The sequence below is a fragment of the Mobula hypostoma genome, chromosome 12 (genome assembly GCF_963921235.1).
Source record: "Mobula hypostoma chromosome 12, sMobHyp1.1, whole genome shotgun sequence".
Classification (NCBI taxonomy): domain Eukaryota; kingdom Metazoa; phylum Chordata; class Chondrichthyes; order Myliobatiformes; family Myliobatidae; genus Mobula; species Mobula hypostoma.
In genome coordinates, this window is record NC_086108.1 from 38,230,674 (window position 1) to 38,250,889 (window position 20,216).

At 43.5% G+C, this 20,216-nt stretch overlaps 1 protein-coding gene across 1 annotated transcript in view; it reads right to left on the bottom strand.

The window, feature by feature from the left end:
- Positions 1 to 20,216, bottom strand: part of kcnt2a (potassium channel, subfamily T, member 2a) — a 1,051,023-nt gene that overhangs the window by 818,034 nt on the left and 212,773 nt on the right. The window lies entirely within an intron of this gene.

The window sequence follows — 20,216 nt, forward strand, 5'->3', positions numbered from 1 at the left end:
GTGTTGAACTGGTGCTTCTGTTCTGACCTCGGGGATTGCGTGGTCTCCCCATCTTCCTTTTTATTTTGCCTCCTCAACCTCAGAGGCGATCACGGAGGTATTTTTGATTTCCAGTCTTTTACTGAAAGTCGATGAGAGAAACATTTTGAGCCAAAGCTGAATCATGTGGAAGCAAGAATGGTGAATTCTTCATCATGATAACTCTGTTCAACACTGGCTTCCTGACTGTCATGCTGGTGTAGCCGGTACGGATATCTATGGAAAGTGTAGTTCCTGTGCTTCTCTTGCATAACCTCTCTAGTGCTCTCATGGATGCTGTTATGAGTTTCTCAAGTTACATCAGGTAAACATCTGAATCCCTCAAATACATCTGCATACTCTTCCGTTAGTGTTGTGTGGTCATCTTTGGTCTGTGAAGCCAACATGAAAGCTCCTTTCCCTAGGTTGAGCTTTTCATATGCACTCAGACCCAATACTGGCTGTATTCTCTTTTCTAAAATCAGTAGCTGTGCCTTTAGGTGCTGCCCTTTGTGCTTGAAGGTCACTGTACAACCACCCCTCCCCCCACCTTTACTGGAAAGTTCTCTCAAGTATAGCCTGTCACTTTTAACTTAACTGGTTAAATCTTGCTCGTTAATTTGAGAGTCTTGTAATTATCCATAGATAATAGATTCACCTGGGCTCCAGTGTCAAGCTTGGATGGAATTACTGTCTCATTTGCAGTCACTGGAACAATCCACTCTGTTTTACCAACACTACCAGCAGCCTGTAGTGAATCTACAAAGACTTCCTCCATTTCCTCAGCAACAATGTGCACCTTTCTCTTGGTAGCCTCATCCTAAATCATAAGACCATAAGACAAAGGAGCAGAAGTCGGCCATTCAGCCCATCGAGTCTGCTCCGCCACTTTATCATGAGCTGATCCATTCTCCCATTTAGTCCCACTCCCCCGCCTTCTCACCATAACCTTTGATGCCCTGGCTACTCAGATACCTATCAATCTCTGCCTCAAATGCACCCAATGACTTGGCCTCCACTGCCGCCCGTGGCAACAAATTCCATAGATTCACCACCCTCTGGCTAAAAACATTTCTTTGCATCTCTGTTCTGAAAGGGCGCCCTTCAATCCTTAAGTCATGCCCTCTTGTACTAGACTCCCCCAACATGAGAAACAACTTTGCCACATCCACTCTGTCCATGCCTTTCAACATTCAAAATGTTTCTATGAGGTCTCCCCTCATTCTTCTAAACTCCAAGGAATACAGTCCAAGAGCGGACAAACGTTCCTCATATGTTAACCCCCTCATTCCCGCAATCATTCTGGTGAATCTTCTCTGTACCCTCTCCAACGTCAGCACATCCTTTCTTAAATAAGGAGACCAAAACTGCCCACAGTACTCCAAGTGAGGTCTTATCAGTGCCTTATAGAGCCTCAACATCACATCCCTGCTCCTATACTCTATTCCTCTAGAAATGAATACCAACAGTGCATTTGCCTTCCTCACCACCGACTCAACCTGGAGGTTAACCTTAAGGGTATCTTGCATGAGGGACTCCCAAGTCCCATTGTATCTCAGAACTTTGAACTTTGATCTTTGCGGCACTTTGCAAAATTACTCTTCTTCCCACAATTATTGCAGGGCTTTCCATAAGCAGGACGTGCCTTAGGGATGTGCTTACATCCACAGTTGCTGCATTTGCTCTCTGAGTCTACCTCTTTGCTTTGCTGCTACTTTGGAAAACACCTTGTGCTCTGCCCCTCTGTTTTCACAGCACGCACTTTTTTTCCCCCTGCCCTATGCATCTCCTTGGCGTGTGCTTGTATTGTCTCCACTGCCCTTCACATATCCACAGCCTTTTCCAGTACAGGTATTAAAACTTTTTCATGGAGCAAGCTTTCTCTAAATCCATTATCTGGGATCCCACAAACTATTTTCTCTCTAACTAGTGAGTCTTAAATCTCCAAACTCACAGGGCTTACTCGGTGTGTGAAGTTCAGTTAAGTATTGGTCAAAGTTAACAGTTTCTTTCTGCTCACAGGAAAAGAACTTATATCTTAACATGATGTTTTTGATTGGGACAAAATACTCCTCAAATTTTATTATCGGAGTGTCCAATGTATAGCCTGTCTCATCAATTTGACAGCTGTTGCAGATGTCCAAATCATCTTCACCAATTACATGCAAAAAGATAGACACTTTAAAATTTTCATCCATCCCTCTGACTTTACTGGCCACTAAGTATATATTGAATCACTGTTTGAAGCATTTCCAGTTATCAGTAAGATTGCTGGTAAACTGCTTAGGTGCAGAAAGACTTAGGATATCCATTTTGGGCTCTCACCTGAATCTCTTTTGGTGAATACAGGGAACAATGGCAGCTTCAGGACACAAAGTGCTCTCCAGTCAACACTTTGTTAACCTTTGTCTCTTTCTTAACCATTCGGGGTAAATTTACCCTCCGTGTTTAGTCCTCATGCTGATTTCTGACACCATGTTCTGTTTGTTCTTAATAGGTTCATAGGTTCATTTCACTGTAAAAGTATGCATGTACAATACAACTTTGATAATAAAGAAAAACAGCATGGGTAACAACACTAACACATATTTATTTACAGTAATGACTTCAGCCTGACAGTCATGGCTTCAGCTCAACCAAAGCGCACGCAACCTGCTCCCCAACTTCACTTCTGGTCCCGGGTGAACCGCACACGTTGCACACTGGGAACTGAAGTTCTTTAAGTACACACAATGGTCACCTTATCAACAAGTGCTGAGACCCATCACCCAGGAAATGGGCCTTCAAATAATGGAAATCTAAAAGTATTAAACTTTTGATATAGAAATATCAAAGAAGGAACAGGAGTAGGCTACTTCTCTGCAAATCAGCATGATCATAATTAATCATATAAATTTACAACTCCATTACAGCTTTACAATATAGAACACAGAACAGAACAGTACAGCACAGGAACAGGCCCTTCAGCCCACAGTGTTGAGTTGAACCAAATAAATTAGTAATCGAATTGCCAATTAAAGTAATCCCTTATGTCTGCACATTGTCCACATCCCTCCATTTTCCTCACATTCATGTCTCTTCATGAGACATTTAAATGTCTCTTAAAAGTCTCTAATGTATTCACCTCTACCACCACCCCAGGCACCCATCAATCTTTGTGTAAAAAAAAAACACCTCACTCTAACATCTCCTTTAAAATTACCAACTCTTACCATGATCACTGTTATTAGACATTTCAACACTGGGAAAAAGATAATATGTCTATACTTCTCATAATCCTATAAACCTCTATTAGATCTCTCCTCGGTCTTTACCGCTTGAGAAGTTTACCCAACCTCTCATTATAGCACATGCCCTCTAATCCAGGCAGCATCCCGGTAAACCTCTTCTGCAACCTCTCCAAAGCCTCAACATCCTTAGTATAATTGTCATGGTCCAGTCCGTGGAGTCAGGACTCCGGCTCTTCCAGCTGTCCTTTGTTTTGGTTGGGATAATCATAGGCACCTGATTCCCATCTTGGGGCCTGGAATATAAGTAGCCTTGGGGTCAAGTGTGGGCTGCTGGTTTGTCTTGTCAAGATTCCCTGGGAGCAACCTGCCAGTGGAAGGCTAGAGCGACCATTTGCCATCTTTAGGCTGCGTTGGAGAGCCATCGCTTCATGCAGCCTTGCTGTCGGTAGTTGGAGCTGTATTTGCGGTATGGATTCGACCATTTCCCAGGCCAGCTGAGTGGCCATCAGCCACTCTAAACTAGGGAGGGATCCGGCTGTTTCCGTAGCCAGCCGAGGTTGCTGGCCGTAACTGCGACTCGGAGCAACCCCGATGCAGAGATGGAACTGTCTGTCGTTCTTCGATGTTTGTCTCTTCTTGTCCTTGCCTCCGAGGGTTAAGTCAGGCTGTTCTGCTGTTGCCCTGCGAGGGGATCTGTCTCGTCTTGTCCCTTCCTCTGTGGGGTAAGTCTGGCCGTTGTGCTGTTGCCCTGCGGGGGGAACTGTCTTGTCTTGTCCTCGCCTCCGTGGGGTAAGTCAGGCTGTTCTGCTGTTGCCCTATGAGGGGACCTGTCTTGTCTTGTCTTTGCCTCTGTTGGGTAAGTGTGGTCATTCTGCGTTACCTGACGGATGGACCTATCCCACCTTGGAGTGGAGATAAAGTTGAGTCCCGGCTTGTCTAAGGATAAGTCCCGGCTCTATGTCTATGTACAGTTCCCAGTCTGTCTCGGAGCTCCAGCCTCCGAGTTATCAAGCCTCAAGCCTCAAGAGCCAGGACCCCAGCCTCAAGTCTCAAGAGGCGGGACCCCTGCCACGTCCTGTCCTGTAGCCATGTCATGTCCTTGCCTGGTTCTGGATGTCTGAGCCCAAGGTAAGACCCAGGTCCTGGGTTCTTGTCCAGTCTCTGGCTCGGAGTCCAAGCCCAGGCTCCTAGTTCATAGTTCCTTATCCGGGTTCCCTGTTTCTTGTCCATGTCCTAGCCCAGGTCCTGCATCCTTGTCCTGTTCCTAGTACTTCAGTGTCTGTGTCTTGCATTTGGGTCCGTTCCCAACGCCCCCCATTGTGACATGGATAACCATTATGGGTAACCAGAACTGTATGCAAAACTCCAGATGCAGCCTATTCTTTTTATAAAGCTGTTACATAACTTCTTGAACTCGACTAATAAAGGCAAGAATGCCATATGTCTTCTTAATCACCCTATCAACATATGTAGCTACTTTTAGGGAGCTATGATCTTGGATCCCAAGCTCCCTCTGCTCATCAACAGGGTTAAGGGCCTTTCTCCATATATCACTTGCTCTCTTTAGTTCTAAGGATTATATAACTCTTTGAATATTTTCAATGATTTGGCTCCAACTGCCTTCTGTGCCAGAGAACTCTAAAGGTTTACCCCTCCCTGCGTAAAGATGTTTCTCTTCATGAAAATGCTACTGGCTCACACCTATCCTTAAACTGGGACACGTGACCTGGACTCCTTTGCCATTGCGCACAAGCTTTTTGTGTTTGGTGTACGTAATCCTGCTAGTTTTTTGTAATCTTCTCTGAAATCACCCCCATTCTTTTCAGCTCTAGTGAAATACAAGTCTAATCAGCCCTCCCAGGAAACAGTTTGGACAGTCTTCACTGTATACCCTGCCTAGCAAGGAAAACTTTCCTCAAAAAAGGACACCAAAACTGAACACAGCACTGAAGGTGTTGTCTCACCAAAGTCCTATACAGTTACAGCAACATATCCCTGTTCCTGAAGGTAGGTCCTCTCACAATGAAGCCAATGAACCATTTGCTATTTTATCAGCAATTTAACCTGTGCCTATTTTTCAATAAGTGATTTGCAAGCCTATCTGGATCTCATTACACCTGCATGGACCTCAACTACAGTACACCTGCTTTTTCATGGTCTATGTAGAACAGTGCATGTCCCAAACCACCCATGGTAATGCTCCCTGAGTCTTCCTGTGCTACATTGATGTCTGCATTGGCGCAGCTTCATGCACCCTTGCTGAGCTCATCAATTCATCAACTTGGACACCAACTTCCACACTGTCCTTAAGTTCACTTGGTCCATTTCTGATATTTCCTTCCCCTTTCTCAATCTCTCTGTCTCCATCTCTGGAGACAAACTGTCTACCAACATATTTTATAACTCAACCAATTCCCACAGTTACATTGACTGTACCTCTTCCCAACCTGTCTCCTGTAAAATGGCCATTCCTTTTTCTCAGTTCCTTTGTCACCAACCCATCTGCTCCCAGAATGAGCCTTTACATATCTTTACTAACCCACGCTCTCCCCCCCCACCCCATTACCACTCTCCACAGGGATCACTCCCTCCGTGATTCCCTTGTCCATTCTTCCCTTCCCACTAATTGCCCTCCTGGTACATATCCCTGCAAATGGCAGAAATGCTACACTTTCCCATTAGCCTCCTCCTTTAGCTCCATTCAGGGACCCAAACAGTCCTTCCAGGTGAAGCAAAACTTTATCTGCGAATCTGTTGGGGTCTTCTATTTTGTCTGGTGCGCCCAATGCAACCTACCCTACATTGGTGAGACCTGGCATAAATAAGGGGACACCTTTGTTGAGCACCTCCACTCCATCCACCAAAAGTGGAATTTCTCAAAGGGCAGCCATTTTAATTCCTATCCCCATTCCCATTCTGGCATGTCAGTCCACTGCCACCTCGTTTGCCACAATGAGGCCACTCTCAGGATGGAGGAGCAATACCTCACATTCCATATAAGTAGCCTCCAACCTGATGGTATGAACATCAATTTCTCCTTCTGGTAATTTTTCCCTTCCCCCTTCCCTTATTTTCTATTCACCAATTTGGCCTCTTACCTCTTCTCGTCTCCTATCACCTCCCCCAGTGCCCCTCCTTCTTCCCTCTCCCACATGGCCCACTCTTCTCTCCTATCAGATTCCTTCCTCTCAAGTCCTTTACCTTTCCCAACCTTGGCTTCACAAATCACCTTCTAGCTTGTCCTCCTTTCCATGCCCACAACCTTTTTCCTCTGGTGTGTTTCCTTTCCTATCCAGTCCTGATGAAAGGTCTTAGCCCGAAACTTCTACTGTTTAAATAGAAGCTGCCTGACCTGCTGAGTTCCTCCAGCATTTTGTGTGTTTGCTCATTACACCTGCCCATTTTCCAGTCTATCAATGTCCGGGTAATTATCTGCTTTCCTGGTTTTGCATCCAAAGTAGATTGTCTCACATTTAACTATTTTATTGCACATCTGTACTTGCCCACTCCTTCCACCTGTGTGTTCTGTGTATCCATCTTAAAGTGCACATGCCAATAATGCTTTGGGTCATCTGCAAATTTAGAGATATTACATTTAATTCCTTCATCTATATTATGCATATACATCTAAAATATATATTACAAATAGCTGTGATCTCAGCAATGATGCATTTTGTATCCTGCTGGCCAGTGCCTGCCACTTGGAAAAAAAAGGTTAATTTATTTCAACTCCTGTTGTCAACTATCCATGACAATACATTACGCTAAATTCCATGTGCTTGACTTTAAAACAAAAAAGAAAATTAAAACCTCAATCCAAATCCAACAAAGCTTCAAAAAATGAAGGTGGGCATTATTATGATTTCTCATTGATAAACATATACTATCTAATTATTGCCTAGTCAAAAAATGGCGAAGAGCATTTGTTCATGAGGCTCTTAATCAAACATACAGTATATAGCTCTGATCAGACCACAATTGAAGTATTGTGAGCCATTCTGGCCATCACACAGAAACAATAATATTGGCGTTGAAGGATGTGCAATGTAAACTTATCAGAATGATATTTGAACACTGAGGTTTTAATCAAGTGGAATGGTATACCAACTTGAAATGCATTTCCAGGAATTAAGAAAGTTGTCAGCACAAAGAGGACAAACTTTTTTGACTGTCTTGCTGAGTTTCACCAGCATATTCTGACGTTGTGTACATTCCTCCTCTGGCCAATATCAGAGCTGTGCACCATGATCAACAGTAAATGGTACATTACCAAGGAATGTTGATATACCTTGGAGTTTAAGTCCATAAATTTTTGAATGTGGCAACACATGTAGGAAGTGTAATGAAGAAGGTATGTTGCCTTAGTAGGCTGTGGTATAGAACATAAAAGTTGATTTGATATTTGCTACTTTATAAAACACAGGTTAGACTACACTTGGAATATCATGTACAGTTCTGATCACCACATTATAAGAAAGATATGGGTTGCACTGGAGAGAGTACAGAGGAGATTCATTAGGATGGTGGAAGGATTGGAGGATTTTAGTTATGAGAAAAGATGGGATAAGCTGTTTGCTTTCCCTCATGCAATGGAGGCACAATAAGAGACATAGATGGGGCACATAGTCAGAATCGTTTTCCATGGTAGGTTTAATAAAATCAAGAGGTCATAGGTTTAAGGTAAAAGGAGGGTGCTTTAAAGGGGGTTAAAAAAGGGAAAATGTTTGACACACAGGGTGGTAGATACCCGGTGGGGGGGGGGTGAAGTCGTAAACTATTACAATATTGAGACATTTAGACAGGCATTTAGATTGGCAAGGCATAAAAGATTATGGACCTAGTGTAGGAAAATGGATTGTAGTGTAGACAGGCTAAAAGGTCCACATAGATGTGTTGGGTTGAAGTTCCCACTACAGTGATCTACAACTCTATAGATCCACCTTATCCATAAATTTTCAGCTGAAACCATAGTTAATGTAATGTACACCACCAACTCAATCGATTGACATGTTTGAATAGTTAAAAATGGGAAAATTTAGGAGATCTCTTTGCTGTTTGATAATGATATAAATTTACTAACTGAAGTGATAGGATTTATAGTCAAACAATTGCAGGAATGTTGATTAGTTTTATTTATAAGTTTGACCTTTGCATACTTTTAGGCTTTTAGCATAATGAATACAGCATTGTGGATTGACAAAAAAAAAGCAGCAGAGTATTATGTCAAGCAAAGAATTATCTTGGCTACACATTAAGTAAGAATATCCAGGGAACTTCCATAATTGAAATTGTAATCATCATTTACATTCTCCACTGTCATTACTTTAACATCTTTTAAAACCAAATTTATTTAAAGTGGAATAATGGTCTTTGGAAAGTCTAACATATGAGAAGCTTGAATTGTATTCCCCATATGTCAAGACTGGAAAGTAATGTTCCAAACAAAATTCTGCTTAAGTTTTAAGCTACTCTATCTTCTTTGAACAGATGTTAATATAAATCATTATCAGTTACAGCACAGTTTCAACTGAGTATTCATCTGCTGCCCAATGATAACAATTGTAAATTCAAGCAATTTCTGCTTGTGCTTGCAGGGGCAATAGAAATTACTTAAACTGCTCTGAATTATAGATCTTCAGATAATTGAGTTGCAAAATGCAAATAATTTCTGTAAATATTATAATTCATTATTTTTCCTTGAATGGTGTGTTACATCAGCTGTTTGGCAATGAACATGTAATTAGTCCCAAAAAATGTAGCTCAGTGTTTCTATAAACAACAGAAAGTCATCAGCAGATCTCCAGCAGAGCTTCTGTTCTCCATTTGCAATCATCTCCTCAAATCCATTCTCCTCTTTACCTCTGAAATCAAATTTAAAGGCAGTATGATAGTGTAGCAGTTAGCATAACACTATCACAGCACTGGAGATGTAAGTACTTTGGTAGGTATATAAATAGATAAGAAACATACAGGCTTATTTATCCACTTGACTACATTCCTAATGTCCACATCTTGCATGCCAGTTTAAAATCTTCATCACCCTCATACCCACAAGGTTCTTACCCTAATCTAAACTTTTATCTTTCTCAAGTTTGGCTCTGCAAGAACTCTTCAAATGCATCTTATTCACAAGACCAACCTCCCATTCCTTCGATACAATTCCTATTTAACTGTGCCTCCCTCCCTGTGTTAGAGACAGAGTTATACTGCACTGAAAAAGGCACTTTGGCTCAACTCACCCATCTGAACTCATCCCATTTGTCCTCCAAACCTTTCCTATCCGTGTACTTGTCCAAATAGCTTTTAAATATTGTAACAATACTCACCTCTACTACTTCCTCTGGCTGTTCATTTCATATACCTACCATCTTCTGTGTGAAAATCTTTCCCCTCTGAACTTAAATCTATATCCTTTAGTTTTGCATTTCCCTGCTCACCCTGGGTAAAAATAACTGCCAGCATTTATCCTTTAGATGCCCGTCATGCATTTTTGAGTGGCTGATCTGTTCAGGGTTTTCTCTTAACTGGCCAATTGTAGCCAAATAATCTTCTACAATCACTTCCATAGGAGATTTAAGGTGCAAACTGCTTCACACAAACACACTAAATCTCTCCCTGTTTAAAGAAGAATATACTTGCATTGGGCACAGTTCAGACAAGGATCATTAGTTTGATTTCTGGAATGAAGGGATTGTCTTATGTCAATTAAGCAATTGTACCGACACTGACTTAATTTGGATGAATGGGAAGTGATATTATTGGAATTTAAGACTATGGCAGCTCTTCTTTAGTAGGAGTTGTGAAAATACTTTTCCTTATCAGTAAATAGAGAATAGCAGGCAACACACACAAAATGCTGGAAGAACTCAGCATGTCAGGCAGCATCTGTGGAAATAAATAAATGGTCAACGTTTCAAGCTGAGACACTTCTTCAGGACTGGAAATGAAGGTGGGGGGGGGTGTTAGGAGGACTAGCCGAAAGGTGACAAGTTCCCAGGAGGAATACGAGGCTTTGTTTGCGAGTCTGGGTGAGTATATGGTCAAAGAGGCGGAGGGCAGCAGAGATCACAGAAGGGGAGCAGTCTCACTGAACAACCATCAAAGAGAAGTTTTAAACTTCTTCAGGGTAAGCATGGGCATCCATTCAGAATAAAGAGTTGTATGTCTGAGTTCTAAATAGAGAGGAAGTTCTTCACTTAGTGAGTCACAAATTTTTGAAATTTTCTCCAGCAGGGAGCTGTGGAGACTGAGTCATCCAAATTATTTGAGGCTGAAATAGAACTTGGGAACAACAGGGGAATAAAAGATTATGGGGATGAGGCAGAAAACAGAATTGGTATGATTTCATTAATGATAAAGCAGACTTGATGGGATACTTGGCCTACATATTCTATCATCCCCATTATGCTCCTCACATTACAATTCTCAGTAAACCATTATTTCTCCAATTAAACATTAGGAGGAATGAGGACATTTTCTCTGGATTGCACCGCAGTCACTCATCTCTCACACTGGTTGGTTCCCACTCCCTTACACATGTGTCAAACTAAACTAAATTATTTACAACCTCGGCATTCTATTTCACTGAACTGAGCTTCTGGCTATATAGCCCCATAAAGATACATCTTCCAATGTTATGTCAATCTATCACACCGTTTTTATTCAAACTCAGAAACCCTCATTTCTGCCTTAACGACTTCAGACTCTAATGGCTACTCTGTCATAATCCAGCTTCCATGAACTTTACATTAAATTCTAACCAGCTCACCCATCAAAACTGTGCTATTTTATTGGCAATTAAAATATCATTATCATCTCTGTTCTCAATGGGCATCAGTTCTTTGTTCACAGACACTTCAATTACAATTTCTCGTTCCATTCCTTGAATTCATCTGCTGCTTTCAGAATTTGCTGCTCACCATTTCAAACCTCTTTCAATTCTACAATCTTCCAATTCTGGACTTTTATGTGACAGCCTTTACGTCATCATTAATGGCTGCATCACCAGATGTCAATATCTCAAGCTCAAGAATTTTCCCTCTGAACCTATCTATCTATTGGGTTACCCATCAACCTTTTAAACCTTCTTTGAAACATACTCATTTAATTAAGTTAAACATACTCAGTTAACATTGCTTCCTTTTGGTGAAAATCAGTATTTCTCATCAACTCTGAAAGAGCACTTTAGAATAATTCCTACAATCATGGCACAACATTCTATGTTCCTTTACTGCTGGCCAAACAGAACAATACTAAAACTTTTGTAATACTACAGCATCTGCAATATTTCTGCAGAAATATTATTACATATAAGCAGCATCGACGCCATGGAGAAATTTGAAAACAGGAATGTTAAGTTTAAAAATGAGGTAATGCTTATCCTGAAACCAATGAAGGTCATGAAACACAGAACCTGTATAAAATTAGGAAACATGCAGCAGAGTATTCACATTTTTCATTAGGTTATATACTTGGATAGCTTTAATGTAGTCAACATTAGAGATTAAAAGCTAGATGTCAACATTTGGAACTGAGTGAAGGAACAGAGAAAGATGAAGGAATTGTTGGCAACTTGTATTAACAAGGGAGAGTTAATTCAAAGCAACACACACAAGATGCTGGACAAACTCAGCAGGTCAAAAGGCATCTATGGAAGTGAATGAACAAATGATGTTTCAGGCCGAGACACTTCTTCCAGATTGTAAAGGAAGGAAGAAGACACAAGAATAAAAAGAGAGAGGGAAAGAAGGATTGCTAGAACGTGATAGGTGAAGGTAGCTGGGTAAAGGGTTGGAGACAAGAATGCACCATGGGAAAAAGGGAAGGAAATGGGGACCCAGGGGAGGTGATAGGCAGGTGAGAAGAGGTAAGAGACCAAAAAGTGGAATAAAAGAAGAGCGAAGTGGGAGGGAGAAAAAGAAATTCTGGAACGAGACATTGATATTCATGCCATCTGGTTGGAGGCTACCCAGAAGGAATTATGAGGTGTTGATCCTCCATCCTGAAAGTGACCTCATTATGGCAAAGAGGGGGGCATGGACCAACGTGTCAGAACAGGAATAGGAATACAAATTAATATGGCTGGCAACTGGGAAATTCTGCTTTTGGCAAATGGAGTGGAGGTGCTCAAAAAAGTGGTCCCCCAATTTTTCATTGGGTCTTACCAATGTAGAGGAGGCTGCATCAGGAGCACCAGATACAATAGAAGACTCCAACAGTGTCGCCTTATCTGGAATGACAGTTTGGGGCCTTGAATGGAGGTAAGGGAAGAGGAAAATGAGCAAGTGTAGCATTTATGTCACTTGCAGGGTTATTTACCAGGAGAAGTATTAGTGAGCAAGGGAATCACAGAAGAAGCAATCCCTGCGGAAAATGTAAAGTGGGGCGTGGGGAGGTAAAGATCTGTTTGGTGGTAGGATCCCATCGAAGATGGCGGAAGTTGTGAAGAATAATGTGTTGGATGTGGAGGCTAATGAGGTGGTAGGTTAGGACAAGAGGAACTCTGTTCATGTAAGACGCTGGGAAGATGGGGTGACAGCAGATGTTCAGGAGATGAAAGAGATGCAGGTGAGACAGTATCAATGGTGGAGGGAGGAAAACCCCTTTCTTTGAAGGAGGAGGACATCTCTGATGTTCTAGAAGGGTTAGCCTCATCCTGGGCTTTCAGAAAAGGTCGGACTTGTTGGATTAGACAGTATGATGGTTATTTTTCTGTAGAATAAATTCCTTATGCTTTTTGTGTTTTTATATAATTACCCATATACATGTAATAGTTCAGTGTGTTTTCTAGTGGTTGCAGTTGCTCTTGTAACAATATGATTGCAGTTGTGGGTATTACATTGCTTGAATGATGCCTATGTTAGTGGTTGATTCAAGCAACAGAAATTGAGTGGATGACTCTTATCTACTGAAATTCCATGGAATTAGCAAACTGGTGTAAGAGGAACAAACCAAGTTAGTTTGTTCTCTATTCCCTTTGTTCTTTCCCCTGCCACTGGGGTCTCTCTCTCTCTTTCTCTAACTGCACTTTGCTTCATCTTCCTGCCTTCAGCCTGTTTATTCCTGTGGTACATAATAAATAATCGCAAGCAGCATGTTTTATGCATCATTCTTGACTTCTGAAAAACTCATTCAAAAACATCAGTTTCCAACCGACTCTAAGGCCAATGATTGGAATCTGACCAAAGACAATGGCCTAGAAATTGCTTGGCTACATTTTAATGGCATTAAAAGTGTTCTGGGTCACTATAACACATGTTGTGTTCATAAAAATCAAGATATCCAGTTACAATTGTTACGTACCCCGTAACTGGGTTGCCAAACCAGCAGAAATGGATCACTCAGTTGGAGTCTGGAGTACTAGAACTAAGAAAGTTTTATTAAAGAGACAAGCAACACAGTAATCGAAAGGATAATAAATGCAACAATTCAACAATGATAACCACACGTGCACAGAATTAAGATAACAGCATCAATCAAGCTCTATCGTTGTCTAGGGGTTAAATGACCAATTTCAAAATGACTCAAAGTTCAGTCCAGTTTGTAGTTCAGTTCGCAGTAATCGTTGCCATGGCGATGGACAAGGTGGGGGGAGAGAGACATAGAATAGGAACAACTGATCATTCAGAACGGCTTCACTCACAGACCAGCCAGATGGCTCACAAACAGCTTTTGGGCAGGTCCTTGGTGATGTCACCTGAGGTCACCGACTGTGACCCCTCCTCCAGATGCGGTCGATCCTCTGCAGTGAACCCGGCACCCAGGCAAGGGCGGACACACACCGGGTTCCCGCTGATCGTACCTTTCCACCCTTGTCGTTGTCTGGGACTTCTCACCCACTCGTGAGAAGCGCACCGCTTCCAGGGTCTCGTTACCTCGGGTGGCGTGTGTGTCTGTCTTAGCGAACCTGTCCCTTTTTATCCCCCTGCTGGGGTATCGCCTGTCCATCACTTCAAACAGTTCAGGGCTCAAAGGGGGGAGCCGCTCCAGACAGCTCTTCCTCCCACATCCCTTCATTACACATCTCCAGACGCTGCTCCATTGTTCCTTATCTCTCCTTCCCCTGAGGGCAGGTGGCAGACCAACTGCTGATGCCACTGATGCTAGCCCAGGCCAGCAAACATCTTAATTTTATGTGTATTCTCGTAACACTTCCCCCCTTTAAGGATTTTTACCGGGAGGTAAAAATTACAAACATGACTCCATTATCTGATACATACACAATATACATCTTTAACAGTTATTTAGCTAATACAGAGAATTTGAAGCTGTCAACACCTTGACAGACAGTCATCACATTTTCTGTTCCTTTTACACGTGTTATTAATAATCCCTTAGACCAGGCTCCAACTCAGCAAACTTCATAGTGGCCAAAAACACTGATGAATTGCGACCAATGTAACCTCTCATTTGGTTTTGTCCCGGACCACAACAACAAGGGTCGTCCCATTCCGACTCAATTTTCCCTCGCAAGGGCTTAGTAGGAGGGGGACGGGTATTGACCGCAGAGTTATTGCAAAACTTCCTGCAGTACCCCACCATCTCCAAAAGCCTTCTGAGGGCCCTCTTGTCTGTCGGGGTTGGGAGGTCAGCGATAGCCTGCACTGTAGCTTGCATCACTGCCAGCTGCCCCTGTGTCACCACAATTCCCAGGTAAGTGACATTCGCGTGGCCGAATTCATTTTTTCCAAGGTTCACTATCAAGCTGGCTTCAGACAGCCGTGTTAAATTGCCAATACACACCTCTGTGTTCATCAGCCCTTTAGTCACTGAATTACTCAAAAAATATGGGTGTTGTTTGCTTGGCTGCCCTATTGTAACCGACATAACCCAACGTCCCAGTTCTTTGCATTTCCTCGGGACAATCAAACACATGGGTGCGAGTCGTTTAATTACTCCTTCGGGGATTAAGGGAGAGACCTTATCAGTAGACCTGGCCAAAACAATAGCCTTCTCCCATCTGACCGATCCCATCCTAATCTTTTCAAAATGGTTTTTTCCTCTTATCAAGGGGCCCCTAGCTTCATTGATTTCCACGCTAACACCGACTAGGTTTGTTAGCATATCAAAAGCCGGTGACCGTCTCAGTTCGCGTCGGTCATGATCAATAACATTTTTCCCCCTGGGCAGCCGGTAACTCTCTTTCATGATTCCACCAACTGTTTCCTCCAGCACCGCAAAATGTCCACCGGGGGGTACCTCGTGGGCCATGTTAAAAACCTCATCCCCGTAACTCTTTTGCACCACCCCCCACTCCTCATCTGCGGATGCTGTACTTGATTTCCCTTTCTTCCTTAGCACTTCCTCATCCGCACAATAGCTTGTCAAGGCTGTGTCAGAGAGAGCGGTCTCGGCAAAAACCATCAGCCCCTCGTCTCGCTCCTGCGTCTGCACAAATTCTTTCCTGGCTACTGCTACGTCCGTCCCAGCTCCCTCACTACCTCTTATCTCACTACACCCTGTCTCATACAAGGTTGGCAGAAATGTTTCAGCCAAATTCACCATCGCGGGCGGGGCCTCCATGCTGGCAGGCTGACCCGTCAATCTCACAACTGGGAACACGATTCCTCCGGCGATGTCATTACCGAGCAAGACTTCCACGTCTTTCATCGGTAATTCGGACCTCACCCCGATCGTGACTAGTCCAGAGACCAGGTTGCTCTGTAAATGTATCTGGTGCAAAGGGACTGACTCTGTCCCTTCCCCAACACCTTTGACCTCTACCTCCCCAGTCTGGGTCTCTGAGCTAAACTCTAATACACTCTTCAGTATTAGTGACTGACACGCTCCCGTGTCTCTCCAGATCCGCACTGGAACTGGTTTTAACCTCTTTTTCATTGACACCAGTCCGGCCGAGATAAACCTCTCGCGCCCTTCCTGGACTTTTTCAGACCTGTCCTTCCCTAGCGGTTCGCTTAACAGCTCAATACAGCCATTCAAAATTTCCGCTTTTCCTTTCCCCGTCTCCTTCCTTGGGGCAAAGCACCTGGACGCAAAGTGTCCGACTTTCCCACAATTATAACAGACGACCCCAGGAGACTTCCTACCAGACTGCTCCCGGTCTACCTTATCCTTTTCACTAGTCCCCGGCTTACTTTCTGACTTTTCCGGTGGACTCTCCCCGCCGTCCTGACTACCCTTCTGGTAGCCTTTACTCGGGGCAACCTTCATTTTATGCGTCAACGCATACTCATCCGCTAACTTAGCAGTTGCGGCTAACGTGGCTGCCTCTTTCTCATCGAGGTAGGGTCTCATACCCTCAGGGACACAACCTTTAAACTGCTCAATCAGAACCAGTTGCAGCAGTCTGTCATAATCCCCCTCTACCCCTTTCGAGGCGCACCAACGCTCACAATATGTTTGCATCTCACGAGCAAACTCCAAATACGTGCGGTCCCACCGCTTCCTCGCATTCCGGAACCTCTGCCGGTATGCCTCCGGGACCAACTCATAAATCCTGAGGATGGCCTCCTTCACCACCTCATACTTCTGGGCATCTTCCGCGGATAAGGCGGAGTAAGCTTGTTGGGCCTTCCCTTTCAGTACACTCTGAAGTAAGACAACCCACTTATCCCTCGGCCATTCCTGACTTATAGCTACTTTTTCGAAGTGGAGAAAGTACCGATCCACATCGGTATCGTCAAATGGGGGAACCAGCCTAACCTCCTGGGTCGCCCGGAACCCTCCACCTTGGTTCGGCACGAGCCCCTGCTCGGCCCTTATCTTTAACTTCTCCAGCTCAAATTCCCTTTCCCTCTGTTTCTCCTCTCTCTCCAACTGTCTGTCCCTCTCTCTCTCTTCTCTCTCCAACTGTCTTTCTCTCTCTTGCCTTTCTAACTCTCTCTCTTTCTCCTGCCTTTCTAACTCTCTCTCTTTCTCCTGCCTTTCTAACTCTCTCTCTTTCTCCTGCCTTTCTAACTCTCTCTCTTTCTCCTGCCTTTCTAACTCTCTCTCTTTCTCCTGCCTTTCTAACTGCCGTACCCGGAACTCGTGCTCGAGTCTCAGTTTTTCAAGCTGTACCTGTACCGCGTCTCCAGCAGGTTTTTCAATAGACACCTCCCCCAGCTCACCTTGGGGAAACACACCTTTAGATACATAGTGCTCTACAATAGCTCTGTGTATCTCCTCTCTCCTCATTGTTGACTTCACCTTAGCAAGATTCACCCGTTTTGCCACAGCTATCAATTCCGATTTCCTGGCATCCTCTAATGCCTCCAAGGTCGGCGCCTTTATAAATTCCTCAACCTCCATTTCTGCTGTTTGTCTTTTCTTTCTTTCGGGAATTTTAACCCAATCAATTTACTCCGTCCCAAATTTAGCGTTCAAAATCCCGGACGAGCCCCCACTTATGTTACGTACCCCGTAACTGGGTTGCCAAACCAGCAGAAATGGATCACTCAGTTGGAGTCTGGAGTACTAGAACTAAGAAAGTTTTATTAAAGAGACAAGCAACACAGTAATCGAAAGGATAATAAATGCAACAATTCAACAATGATAACCACACATGTGCACAGAATTAAGATAACAGCATCAATCAAGCTCTATCGTTGTCTAGGGGTTAAATGACCAATTTCAAAATGACTCAAAGTTCAGTCCAGTTTGTAGTTCAGTTCGCAGTAATCGTTGCCATGGCGATGGACAAGGTGGGGGGAGAGAGACATAGAATAGGAACAACTGATCATTCAGAACGGCTTCACTCACAGACCAGCCAGATGGCTCACAAACAGCTTTTGGGCAGGTCCTTGGTGATGTCACCTGAGGTCACCGACTGTGACCCCTCCTCCAGATGCGGTCGATCCTCTGCAGTGAACCCGGCACCCAGGCAAGGGCGGACACACACCGGGTTCCCGCTGATCGTACCTTTCCACCCTTGTCGTTGTCTGGGACTTCTCACCCACTCGTGAGAAGCGCACCGCTTCCAGGGTCTCGTTACCTCGGGTGGCGTGTGTGTCTGTCTTAGCGAACCTGTCCCTTTTTATCCCCCTGCTGGGGTATCGCCTGTCCATCACTTCAAACAGTTCAGGGCTCAAAGGGGGGAGCCGCTCCAGACAGCTCTTCCTCCCACATCCCTTCATTACACATCTCCAGACGCTGCTCCATTGTTCCTTATCTCTCCTTCCCCTGAGGGCAGGTGGCAGACCAACTGCTGATGCCACTGATGCTAGCCCAGGCCAGCAAACATCTTAATTTTATGTGTATTCTCGTAACACAATGTACAGAGTACAGCATTATTGACTTTCTCAGTGTAAAACTGCACTATGTCAACTTTAGTGCAATGTTCTCTTTAGATCTATTACACCTTCTCAGACTTTATGACATTTAGCCTAGCAACAAGCTCAACAACCAGCACGCTAAAAGACATATAATAACAAAGCTAACAACACTCTACCAGCTATTGGCAAGTATTATTGCTGAATAAGTGGATGATTCAATGATAGGATGGATTGAAAGCATGCTCCCAAGGATTACAGAGATAGGAACAGGTTGGTCTCACAGCTGGCATCAGGCAAGAGATACAGACACCAGAAGTCACAGGCTTCACAGCAGATTGTTTCAAAAACAGTTACTTACTCTCAAACATTTTATTTCTTGAACCTAACTGCACAACTCAACTCACAACCTCAGTCCAGCAATAGACTTTGATTTTTTTTGCCCTAATTGTGATTTTTCTTGTATAATTTTCAATAATTTTTCTAACAAAGATGCAGTTTTGTGGAGGGTGAACAGGCAGAGGTTGTGGTCCATGTAGGTCCCAATGATATTGGTAGGATGAGTGAAGAGGTTCTGCATAGGGAATTTGGTGTGAAGTTAAATGGCAGGGCCTCCAGGTTTGTGATCTCAAGATTGCTACCCATGCCACATGCTAGTGAGGTCAGAACTAGGAAGATTATACTATATAATATGTGGCTAAGGAGCTGGTGTAGGAGGGAGGGCATAAGATTTTTGGATCATTGGGCTCTCTTCCAGGGAAGGTGGGTCGTGTGGAGAAGGGACAGTTTGCACCTGACCAGGATGGGGACTAATATCCTAGAAGGAAGGTTTGTCAATACTGTACAGTGGGGTTTGAACTAGAGTTGCAGGGGGAATGGAACCAGAGAGCCAGAATAGTTAATGGAGAGGTTGTGGAGGCAGTTGTTGGTGAGACCACAGAAAAAGTTAAGAATCAAAAAGTAGAGCATAGTACAACTAGCGTCCTCAGCTGCACATATTTCAATGCAAGAGGAATCATAGGAAAGATGAGGTTACTTGCATAAGGACAGAGCCTATGTGCAGTGACGAGATGCTGTTGAAAAGGCACAACTGCACTCAAAAGGATGAGTTGCAATATAAAAGGCAGATAAAATCGAAAAGGGTGAATACAGCACTGAAGGTGTTATATTTGAATGAATGCAGTATATGAAGTAAAGTAGATGAATTTGCAGCACATTTGCAGGTTGGCAGGTTTGATGTTATGGGCATCACTGAATCATGGCTGAAAGCGTATAGCTAGGAGATTAATGTTGTGACGGGGTCCTGAATTACCCCTATGAACTGTGCTTTTGAAAAGAGAGAGAGAGAGTTATTTAACACCGACATGTTGTTTTGAAGAGAGAGAGAAAGAAAGAGAGAGAGAGAGAGAGAGAGAGAGAGAGACGAAGACTTTTGGACTGTCACTTTAAAGCACGAGAAAGAACTGGCTAACTTTTGGATTTCTGCTGAGTTGGAGATGGAACTGAGCAGCTCGTAAGTTGCTATGGTGACCGAGGACGGCATTATTTGATGGACAATCGATGCTATGATTTTCTGGTATACTTCTCAAGGACATTCACCTGCTTGTGCATTTCTTACACAGAGAAGGGAAGGAGAAGTTATTTGAATGACAGCTGGTATCCAGTACAGTGAGATAAATGGGAGGTTAGATGATATAGACCTCAGACACATGTTTTGGACGCTGAATGAGCTTTGTTGTGCCCACAGAAAAAGTGGGTT